This window comes from Apium graveolens, chromosome 7 (assembly GCF_009905375.1).
Source record: "Apium graveolens cultivar Ventura chromosome 7, ASM990537v1, whole genome shotgun sequence".
Classification (NCBI taxonomy): Eukaryota; Viridiplantae; Streptophyta; class Magnoliopsida; order Apiales; family Apiaceae; genus Apium; species Apium graveolens.
This window is the reverse complement of record NC_133653.1, coordinates 238,670,908-238,683,599: the sequence shown is the minus strand read 5'-3', so window position 1 is coordinate 238,683,599 and position 12,692 is coordinate 238,670,908.

Sequence of the window (12,692 nt, the reverse complement as noted above, 5' to 3'; positions counted from 1 at the left end):
CCATAGTTGCCTGAGTACTCCTAATGTTGGTTGGGTCTATGCAGTTGGGTATAGATCCGCACTATATTCTGACTGATCAGCAGGTTATAGTGCATATGTTGGTTCTTGTTCCATTCTTGTTCATTTGGCACTCGCCAGTGTTGGCAAATTATTATCATATACAGATACAGATGGTTGTTACAACCAGCAGCTTATTGTTTCTCTCATTTCTCATTCTCTATACTATATATATATATATATATTTTTGCAGGCCTGTTGAGCAATTTTGGCTCATCCCTTTTTATTGTTACTCCTATTGTTTTACAGTTAAGGTAGAGAATGAAACCCATCAGGACCCGCATAGTCAAGAAGCGAGTCAAGCAGCGGGACCCTCTTATACCAAGAGTGTTCCTTCCTATTTCCGAAGAGAGTTTTGAAGTGCCAGATCAGGTGTAGCAGGATAAGTAGTAATGTTGGGTTGAATAAAAGTTTTGTGTAGTTTGAATAAAAGATTGTGTAGTGAAACTGTAAATAGAATAAAGTTTTGTAACAAAGGGAGTTCTTGAGACAGGTTTTATTTAGTTGGGTTTGTAATAAAGTGTAGTGCATGATTCTTGTTTTCAAACTCAACCCTTAAAAGATCCTGAGTAGTGATAGTTCGGGGTAATTATTATATTTATATTCCGCTTGTGCAGGTATAGTTGGTAATTGTTGTTAATAATGCCCCAAATCTATACCCCGGATTTGGAGGGTGTTATAAGAATTCTATGCTTGCACCGCAACCTTCTTCGTAATAATACGACTCTCTATTCCTAAGAAGGAATAAATATTCAATAGGTAGATAATCGACTTGATTAGTCTATCAATGATAACTTATACATCACCACGACCCGATTAGTGGTACTTAATCTCAACATCCATTCTAATACAACTCTTACGGTTGTAATCGACTCATTACTCGCAGAATCATTGCTGCATTACTGTGGTCCATCACTGACCCACTGTAGTCATTCGTTTTCCTTGGATCTTAATAGCTAACCATACGGAGTCCATACATGTCGTATCAAATTCTTCTAAGGAGTTAACATAATCACCATTCATAATTCATGAAGAACACTCCAGATCCTGACGTACTTTCAAGACATGAAGCAGATAAAATTGCAGAAGAGTTTCAATCAAAGCAACGATAGCAGGTTAATACCATTCCTAATCATATGTCCTCAATAAGAGACTGGAAACTCAAGGGTTCATTTAGTTCTTTCATAATATGGCCCTGGCTTATCTCAAGATATGACCTTCTAAGATAGATAGCCCTGTTACGGCGGTTGCATAAATTAAATCTTTACCAAACTATTATTATGGTTGAGTATCGCACAATCATCAGAAGGAATGTCAATCATTCATACCATAATACAACCTTCACGGCTTTAACCATCATCGCTGTATTCCTTTGGCACGAGCGCCTATAATTGTCCTCTTACACTTAAAGTGTCGGCCACCTCTTTGGCCTTTCCTGATAGTAAAATTTCCTTACAATCAATGTCTTTTAAATGATCTTCAACTAAATTTTTCTACCTCATTTCCAATCACTACTTGCGTGAAAATGCTCTTCCTTACGCTTTGGTGAAAAAATATATCACCATTTTTCCACAAGTTATTGCCTTGGTCTTTTAGAGGTTAACATTGTCACAACTGACTCTCGATCATACTTAGGGCGTCTCTTATCTTGGGTCCTACATGTTTTCACCAATCTCGACCTTTATTGGGTCGATCTATACTTTCTTATGGTTCAACACGTGCCCACCTGGCATCATTATAATTATGTCATATCTCCTTTATCAAAATTTCTATTCTTAAGAACTTTGAATATTACTTTTTTATTCCTTGTAAAACCTCTTAGGTTATTCTTGAATCGTTTCTCCTGTATTCCCTAGATACAGGGCATATCAAAATACCATTTACTAATACCAGAATCATTGTCTATATACTTCTGAAAAATTTCTCCAATGATCCTTAAAGGTTGTTGTTACCTTAATCCTTTCCAATTCATACTGTTAAACTCATACTATCCCTATTAATGGTAAAATGCCAACCTTTATGCATTCCCCTAGGATTCATTTTAAGTTACCGATGTTCTATCCTTAATTCCACCTTTAGAAAAAGTACATGCATCCTTCCATAGATAAATTAAGTCATATATCCTTGATAGATTATCTTATTTAATCATTCCCATCTCGATAGTCTATACCAAATTTCATAATAATATCCTTATTCAAAATGAGGTCAACCAATATGGCCTCCAAAAGATAACAACGGTTATCCGCTTTTCTTGCCTGATTTAGTAATGATAACAGGGATGTTCTAGAAGATATTGGTCGTGTTCAACGTGAACTTCTTCTTAATAAATCCTTATTTTCTTTTTGTTGTTTATCTCAACAGTCATCTCAATGTTGGGATATCTTTCATACCCGGCGTCTCCCTTTCTGGGTATCATGACCCCGGTCTTACACTTCACTTTCTTGAAGGTCACTTCCTTCATCCAATTTTCTTAATTTCTTACTTTCTTGTCTCCTCAGTCTATCCGCGTCTCATTATTTATCCTTCGAACTATCTCAAGGTTTCCCCGAATCCTTCCAACTTGAAGGGGTATAACATATATATCTCTTATGCCTTCAACCATCAACTTTAACTCATGGTAAATCATCCTGATCCTGACGATCATATACTTTTCTATTTCTATTACTACGAGTCTTTAGGGTTTCCTCATACCCAACTCCCTTATCGTTCCTCAAACTCTATTGCCTTTATATTCCTTTCCACTCCAGTTTCTTTTTATTTTCCTTTCTCTTATCATTATTTCATGAACCCACTAATCATTGACTTCAAACATCACATCGTTCTGGGATTCTTGTCATCAGAACGAATCTTGACAACTTTTACAACTTAGCTTCATAATTCATCATACTCGTCCGCCTTTATTCTGGCTCTAAAGCTTTTACACTATCTCCATAACCTTGGGAATTACTTTCCCGAAAACAATTGATTGAACTTTAATCAATTTATTCTAACCTCTGGCTCCGTGCCTTTCTTGGTCTTTCATCAGTGGGTGGTCTCTCTCTTAGGAGGGTAAGTGACAAAAACAGTCTTTTGCGCTTCATCAATCATTTAGAATATAAAATCATTTCTCTATTTCCTTTGTCCAGGCTCTTGCCTCGGCTAGGTCAGCTTGTTCCTTGGAACTCTGAGAGCTTAGTGACTTAAAGGTCCTGAAAGAATTTCCCACTGCATTGTTTCCTCAAGGTGGTGTTTGGGAATAAAAGTATAATTTTTGTTTAGGCAGGTCCATGAAGTGCCCCATAGGAGTACCATCCCGGTTCTCCCTATCTTGCTCAACTTCTGTTTTCTCAGTATGAAATGTTTCATCCTTCTCCCACAATCAGGGTTATCTTATACGTTAAAATCCTTGTTTTCCATTTCATTATGTTATGGGTTCTTCTATCTTGATGTCAACCTCCCTGACTATCACGTTCAGGGTTTGCTCTAAATCTTATTCCTCAAACTAGCTTTCATCTAAGATCTCATCTTTAAGCTCTTGAACATTTGGAACCCAAATTCTGTAGGAATACCTCATTATTCCCTTATCAGCTTTCTCGGTATTAATCTTTTATCTAATTGTTGGCTCTCTGCCTTCATTCATCACTTTTTCTGGCACAATATGTTCTTTTCCGATAATTTGAACTGTATTGCAATCTCAAACAGCTTTTCGGTACCGGCTCCGGTTACCTTCACTTCTATTTCCATTTTCTCAAAATCTCTTATAAACTCTCCAAAAGAAATTATCATCTTGAGTCTCTCCTTTTTACTAAGGGTGCCACCACATTGGCTTTCCCCGAATGATAAAGAATCTCCCAATCATAATTCTTGATTAGCTCTAACCGCCTCCTCTGGCGTATGTTGAGCTCTTTCTACGTAAAAATATACTAGAGCTCCTATGGTTTGTGAATCTCGCACTTCTTTCCATACAAGTAGTGCCTCAAATCTTTAGGGCAAAACTATTGCCACGAGCCCAAGCTCATGGGTGGGGATATCGAATTTTATATTCCTTTAATTGTCTTGACGCGTACGCGATTACCTTGCTGTGCTGTATAAGAAGCACCCTAATTCTTTATGCGAAGCGTCATTACAATTCACAAAATCTCCTTTTTCCATCCGGCAATGCCAACACAGGAGCCGTCACCAACCTTTGCTTTAGTTCTTAAAAGCTTTTCTCGCATTTCTCTGTCCATTCAAACTTCTCCGTCTTACGAGTAAGCCGCGTTAAAGGGGCTACTATCTTTACAAACTTGAACAAACCTCCGGTAGTGACCGGCCAATCCTACCTCTGGTAGTTTCCCTAACCATGGTTATCAATTCCTCAGCGATCATCTCTTCAGTCTTGTTAGGATCCTCCACGAGATTCTTCTCAACAACAATCCCTCTGGGACAACATCCTCAACCGCTACATCCTCAATATGAATATCATACGGTCCCTCATTAGGGCGTTCCATTGGATCCATAATCCGATCCCCAATCAGTAATAAAACATCATCGCGTTGTTGCTCCTCAACCTCAGGGTTCGGAGTCCCGCTACCATATACGATAACGAACTACGCTTCTATCACGATATTTATAAGGGTTCCCATAAGGGTTTTAACTGTCAGTACTACGTTAGGTAGCCCGACTATGAACTTGGAAAAAGTTCTTATTATCTTAGTGAACTTATTATCTTAACGTCACATCATCTATGAGGTTTATAACGCTTAGCTCTGATACCATTTCTGTAACACCCCCAAATCCGGGGTCGGGGATCCGGGTTATCACGAGTTCTATTTCCCTTAATAACACTTAATCTTAATAAACAACCAGCTACTATATACTATGACCCCACAATATACACACATACCACAAGTTATAGTCTCAGAGATGAATACCAAAAAAATAATACAAGTCACTTTATTCCATAATTATATGCCATTACACCTTAAAAGGGTTTCTGAATAAATTTACATTTCCTTGCCATTATTACAATTCATAAATATACACAAGTCTGGTACATCAAAAGTTGAAAGCCTAGCCTATTGGTAGATCCTACCTCGGCTATAACGGCATCAACGCCTACAGGAAACTGCGGAACGTTTCCTAACCGCTTGCGAATCGGGAGCTTGGTACTGTTCATCTTTTTTATCTGTTGTTGTGTGATAAAGAAGAAAGCAAGGGTGAGCAACAAGCCCACCGAAATAATATGTATAATAATTAACAATATATGAGCATTCTCATAGTACTCATGAAAGTCTTGGTCAAGAAGAAATGAACCAAGTTTGATATCTTAATGCGACGAAGTCGCAAAATATTCAGTATATATACTTATATACTTTTCAAAATCTTGGAAGTCCTCTTCCATGCCTAATATACACAGAGTTCCAGTTTATAACTGTATAAAAATATCGTTGCAAGGTGATCTCATATATCTAACCTTGTCACAACGTTTTTGTGAAAATCTTTGTCATGCATAAGATAATCATTAACCATATATAAGTTTAAAAGTTGAAGTTACAAGATACTCCAATATACTTATATCTTTTCCAAATACTACTTGAACTACCACCGTTCAAGTTATAACCAGTTTCAAAAGTTCATCACACTGATGAGACTACAAGACAAGATTTGAATAGATTCAATCTTTGAATATCATTATAAATAATAAAGTTACGAGGTACTTCATTAAGTCCTGATATATATATATACACTTATATATATATACATTTCATACACTCCTTGAAAACCTCTGTTATGAAAATTACATACAGAGTTGTAATATCCAATAAATTTGGAAAGGAGAAAACCTTGGCATAAACCTGATATCTTGCTGATCAGGCAAAGATACCAATAAGTAACCTTTTCTACTAGTAGATGGACGAATTCCCCACTGGTCATCACCCTGGCCGCAATAGGACCATATGCTGGACTGCCACTCAGCCACTTACGCATTTGATGGACTCCCACTGATCCACTTACACTTTCATGGACGCCCACTGAGCCCATGTTGCTTATGCCGACTTAATAGATGGACTTACTTCCCGAACGTTGGGTAAGTAATCAATTCATTTATCAAAACAGCAACCTCGTTGCGAATATAAAATACACCACAGAGCCGGATCCCTCAGGTTTTGAGCGAGTATTTAAATTCCCTTTGAAAGAAATATCTTAAATATAAAAATGAGTTTTGGGATCCGCTCTAACTTTTAAAATCATTTCGAAGACTCGAAAACATTTTTAAGAATGTTTGGAGTAATGCTGATTTAATGAAATAAATCAGTCCCGATATATTAGAAAATATTTGAATATTATTATTAAATAATATTCCCATAAAGGATAATCTTTATAAAAATAATTGAAGTAGAAGTTTTAAGCCTCATACTTGAAATGAATAATAAATAACCAAAGATATACTTATATGAAAGTACGATCTTTATTTGAATAATCGAAAATAAGTTTGATTATCGAAACATTATTCTTTAATAAAATAAAGAATAATATTTAATAAAAGGAGCGGAGTCATAAGCCCTCGAATGAATATTCAAAATAATATCCATTAAATAAAGTAAGCGGAGTCATAAGTCCTCGAATGAATATTCAAAATAATATTCATTAAATAAAGTAAGCGGAGTCATAAGTCCTCGAATGAATATTCAAAATAATATTCATTAAATAAAATAAAGTTATTAAATAAACCTTATTCGATTAATAGTTTTGAAAACTATATCAATATATATATAAATAATATATATATATATATATTATACTCGGGAACATCGACTCCCGCTTTATAAAATGTTCGCCTTTGGGTCCCCTATACTAAGGGTATACGCAATTACTGCTTATCTCTAGCATAGGTATTATGCAACTTATAAGCATTTGAATCAACAGTTAGATATCAATATTATGAAACAGGCATGCATATAAACCATATCAACATGCTCCAATATATCGCAAGATTTGTTAATAACAATCATGCATCTATTACAAGATAATGCATATACATATATACATCACCACAACAGTATAACGGGTAGAAAACTTGCCTGAGTGCTCCCGGATAGACTTAAGCTTAGAGTGGGTCCGATAACCTATGAAAAATAACATAAGTTGGAATTAAACCCCGGTCGCTTAAGAAACTAGACTTTAACCAATTGAACCCTAACGTTCGCTTATGGTCACTCCTACGCTTAACGAATCACCTAAGTCATTGGAGTACCCTCGGCTCCACCATTTTTAATAAATTAACCATTAAGAGTTTTAAGGCGATTCTTTCGCGAGTACCTTACCAACTGCCTAATCCACTTAACATAATTGTTTCATATCCCAATTAGTCATTTAAAGTCCTTAACCAAGGTTTCAAAGTAAGGCGAGGGGTAATGGTTCGTTCGCGAAACGCCGTTACTTAAAACGGTCGTTTCTCCTAAACCGTACATCGGATTCAAACGAACCACATATCAAAACGAAGCTCGTAATATGAACTATATAAACATGACAATGGTAGGAATCTTACAGTGAATTCACGGGTCCTGAATTTAATAACAAAAACAGTCTAAGGTAAATCGGGTATTACGACGGCTATGTTTACGCGATTACCAAAGTTTAAACTACTCCAATCAACCACCAACCAACTCATAACCATCAATACAACAAAACTTCACCTAAACCATATCACATCAGTCCATAACCTCCAAGATTTTCAACTCAAACAACCACAATCAAGACCTATGAACTATAATCAAGCTTTAATTACCAAAACACTTCCAAATCAAACCAAACTACTAATAATCACAATCTATGCTTCTCATTTCACAAAACCAACAATTAAACTTACTAACAAATAAAGTAAAGGCTAGGGTTTGATGTTTATACCTTCCTTGGGAGGTGTTAAGTTGCTAGGAAGCCTTAGGAAGCCTCCTACAAGCTTGATCTTTCCAAAGAAATCAAGAACACAAAGTTAGGCTTTGAAGTTTCTAAAAGTCCGATTTAAAGAACTGTAAAAATGAGGGTCTTACCATACTTATTTGGACGAGACTTGTGAACAAGAGTTGTAGGCCATCTCAATAACTTTCCAACGAGCTATAGAACACAACATTTGAGTGAGTATTGAAGGAGATATCACAGTTTGAAGTTTCTGTGTTTATTTTTGCCGAGAGCTTCTTCTTGCAAAGTCAACTCTTCTCTTTTTGATTTATGTTATTTGCTTGGTTGATTCTTCTTTTTGTCTTGAAATTTGTTTTAACCTTTTTACCATGGTTAATTTTGTATGGCCCAAAATCACCCAACAAACAAAACTCCTTTGTCATGCTTATGCAAGCAAGCTTGTGTCATGTGATGACATCATCATCCACTACCTTTTTGATTAATCCCTTAATTACTTGGCTAATGACCGCTGATCTGTTATACGGTTCGCTTATCTTTTTTTGTTCGTTTATCATTTGAGGGATCATACCTGGGATCTTATTACTTAGGTTCCCCTAAACCTTTCTCAATATTTTATATTCCTTTTATGATCCTCTCTAAAAATCCTTGAATTTAAATCCTTTTTATCATGTTACCTTATACTCAATTCTTTCGGTATCTGGTGGATTTTCGGGAAAAATCAAAGCGTGCGGATTTGGATTCTGACGATTTTTACATACACTTATTTACTTTATGGAATACTAATACGATCTTAGAATTTCCATAACAGTACTCTTATATATCGTGGTCTGATAATTTTCCTTAATCAGCATCAGCAAAAGTTACTATTCATCCGTGCTTCAAAAATTCCAAAAATTGGGGTTATTACAGATCAACTCTAACCATCTCCTTTGTCTCATATTAAGTTCCTTCTGTGTGAATATATACTTTAAGCTTTTGTGATCCGTGAAAATCTCGCACTTTTCTCCATACAAATAATGTCTCCAAATCTTCAAAGCGAAAACTATAGCTGCTAGCTCCAAATCATGAGTAGGATACTTCTGTTCGTGTGGTTTCAATTGCCTTGACGCATACGCAATCACCTTTTCGTGCTGCATTAGAACACATCCTAATCCTTTGTGAGAAGCATCGCTATAAATTACGAAATTCCCTTGATCATCTGGAAGTGACAAAATAGGTGCCGTGATTAATCGTCGCTTCAACTCCTGAAAAATTTCCTCGTATTTGTCGTTCCATATAAACTTCTCATTCTTTCATGTAAGCTTTGTTAATGGTGTGGCAATCCTCGAGAAATTTTGAACAAATCGACGATAATATCCCGCCAATCCTAAGAAACTTCTTACCTCGGTGGGTGTTTTCGGTCTCTCCCAATTCGTAATTGCCTCGATCTTTGCCGGGTCCGCTTTGATCCCTTCGTTACTGACTATATGTCCTAAGAACTGAACTTCCTGTAGCCAAAACTCACACTTCGAGAATTTAGCATATAACTTCTTTTTCCTTAAAATCTCCAAAGTTGTCCTCAAATGTTCTGCATGATGCTCTTCCGTTTTTGAATAAATTAAAATATCGTCGATAAACACAATAACAAACTTATCCAAATACTCCTTAAAAATTCTGTTCATCAGGTCCATAAACGCTGCCGGGGCATTGGTCAACCCAAAAGACATCACTAAAAACTCGTAATGTCCATACCTTGTTCTGAAAGCTGTCTTTGGTATATCTTCTGGCTTGATCTTTAGTTGATGATATCCTGATCTTAAATCAATTTTGGAGAAATACTTGGATCCCTTCAACTGGTCGAACAGATCGTCAATTCTGGGTAACGGATACTTGTTCTTGATCGTAAGCTTGTTGAGCTCCCTGTAGTCGATACACAGTCTCATGCTTCCATCTTTCTTCTTGACAAATAATACCGGGGCTCCCCACAGAGATACACTGGGTCTGATTACTCCTTTCTCTAACAACTCCTGCAATTGCTTCGCTAGCTCTTTCATCTCGACGGGCGCCATTCTATACGGGGCCTTGGATACTGGTTCTGTTCCAGGTGCTAAGTCGATCGCAAATTCTATTTCTCTATCTGGAGGAAATCCTGGTAACTCGTCGGGAAATACGTCGGGAAATTCATTTACCACTAGAATATCTTCAAATTTTGCTGGCTCTTGACTTCTGTCAATGACGTATGCTATAAAATGCTCGCATCCTTGCCGTAATAACTTCTTAGCATGAATCATTGTTAAAAACTTCTTTACTTGCTTCTCGCCCTTAAACGTTATTATCCTTTCGTCAGGCGTCTTCACCATTACCTTCTTATTTAGACAATCTATCTGGGTATCGTGCTTAGATAACCAATCCATCCCTAATATAACGTCAAATTCTCCTAACTTAAATGGTATCAAATCTACACAAAACTTACTACCAGAAATCTCAACCTCACAATTCCCACAAACTTGATTCACAGTTACACGTTCTTGATTTGCTAATTCCACAGTCATTATTTCATTTAAACATTCAACTGGACAATTTAACTTACTAACAAAATCTTGTGAAACAAACGATCGAGTTGCTCCCGAATCTATTAACACTTTGGCACATAAAGAATTCACATTAAGAGTACCTGCCACGACATCCGTATCCTGGATCGCATCCTTCACCGACATGTCAAAAACTCTAGCCCTTGGAGTCTCATTCACTGTCGGGGTAGATCCCATAATCCTCAATGCATTACTGACTGGGGCTGGTGTCTTGCAATCCCTGACCATATGTCCTGGCTTTCCACATTTAAAGCACGTAAATCCAATGGCTAGAACCTTTACTGCTGGATTCCGGATAGGCTGATCCTTACTTGCTGGTTCTCTTGCTGGCTGATTTCGGCACTCCCTCGAATAGTGCCCTTTCTGGTTGCATTTGAAACATACCACATTCAACTTATTACAAACTCCTCCATGCTTCTTTCCACATACTTGACAATCTGGAAAAGTTAGTCTCAACTGATTTGGCTGATTTGTATTAATTGGACGGTTGCTCTGGCCTCCGTCTCCTGCATTCTGTTTCCTGAAATTAAAATTTCTCCCTGGCTGAAACTTGCCCTTCTTAAAATTTGGAAACTTCCCTGGTTGTGACTAACCCTCACTTCCCTCAACTTTCCTTTTCTTGCTTTCTTTCTCTTTCTGGAACATCTCACTCTCTGTCTCTGCGATCATAGCCTTTTGTACTACTCCTGCATAGGTATCCAATTCAAAAATGGCTACCTTCCCTCTGATCCAGGGTTTCAAACCTTGCTGGAATCTTTTAGCCTTCTTCCTATCAGTATCCACATACGACGGTACATACCTTGACAATTCCTCAAATTTACCCTCATAATCTGTTACCGACATGTTCCCTTGCTTTAATTCTAAAAACTTCAGCTCCATTTGATCCTGAACAAACTGAGGAAAATACTTTTCTAAAAACAATTCCTTAAACCTTTCCCAAGTAATAACATCTGTACCTTCCAATGTCTTCACCATCTCCCACCAATAGGTGGCCTCATTCTTCAAATAGTAACTTGCAAACTCAACCTGCTGTTCTTCCTTTACTTTCACTAGGGCAAATGCCTTCTCTATTTCCTTTAGCCAAACATTTGCTTCAATTGGCTCTAAAGAACCCTTGAATTCTGGTGGGTTTACTGCCTGAAAAGTTTTAAAAGTTACCTGGGGATTGGTCTGTCTTTGTTGTTGTTGTGCCAGGTGAACTATATGTTGGGCCAAGATTTGAAGAATCTGGGCTATGGCTGGGTCCATGGGTCCTGGGTTCACATTCGGGTTTGTATCATCTTGGTTGTTGTTATTGTTGGTTTCTTCATTCTGGGTGTTGGTGCGGGTATTTCTTCTGGGAGGCATTTTCTGTAAAGAATCAATCAACTTATTTAGCTTTTGAATCAATCTTTTGCATAAAAGAATAGTTTTGCAAAACAGAAATATCTCTTTTTGAAAACAGTTATAACTAAGTAAATTGCATGCTTCTTTACAGAATATAAACAGTTATGGAAAATAGGGTACATGGTATCACAGGGTATAACTGGTGCAATAAAGTAAATAACAATAATGGGAAGGAAAAAGGTGCTGATATATATAGATCAAAGGTTTTAGGTAGTACAAGCGTAAAGACGCTTCGAAAGTAAAACAAAAAGGGTACAACAACCTACTCACTAGTCAGCATAGCTAGTCTATAAATAAACTTAAAAGTCTACTGATACACATTACACACTACTGTACATACTACATAACCATAACAACACTGCTCAGAATCTCCATCTCTGAATCTCTGACTCATGGAAAATCTGGACCTCCTATCTCCTCAAGCTCCTATAGAACCCACTTAGCCCACTCCACTAGGAAATTAGGGGTGATGTCCTCATGTGTAGCCTTAGCAATCCTCACAGCAGCTGCTCTACGAAACTCCTGGAGCCTCTCCCTAAGTCACCTCTCACCACTCCCCATCTCTCTGGTGCGCATGATATGCAATAACTCCTGGATCTGACCCTGTAGGAATCGCTGCTCCATAAAGCATGCCTCAAACTGATGATATGGGACAGGATAGGAAGAGAACTGGAAAGGTACTCTTGTGACTGAATGACTAGTAAAGCCTGAATCAGCAGGTGAGGGTCCTCTGACAAGTGGCCTCATGCCTGGAGGTGGAATAGCCTGCAGTGGTACGGGCTGCAACACAGGTGGAGG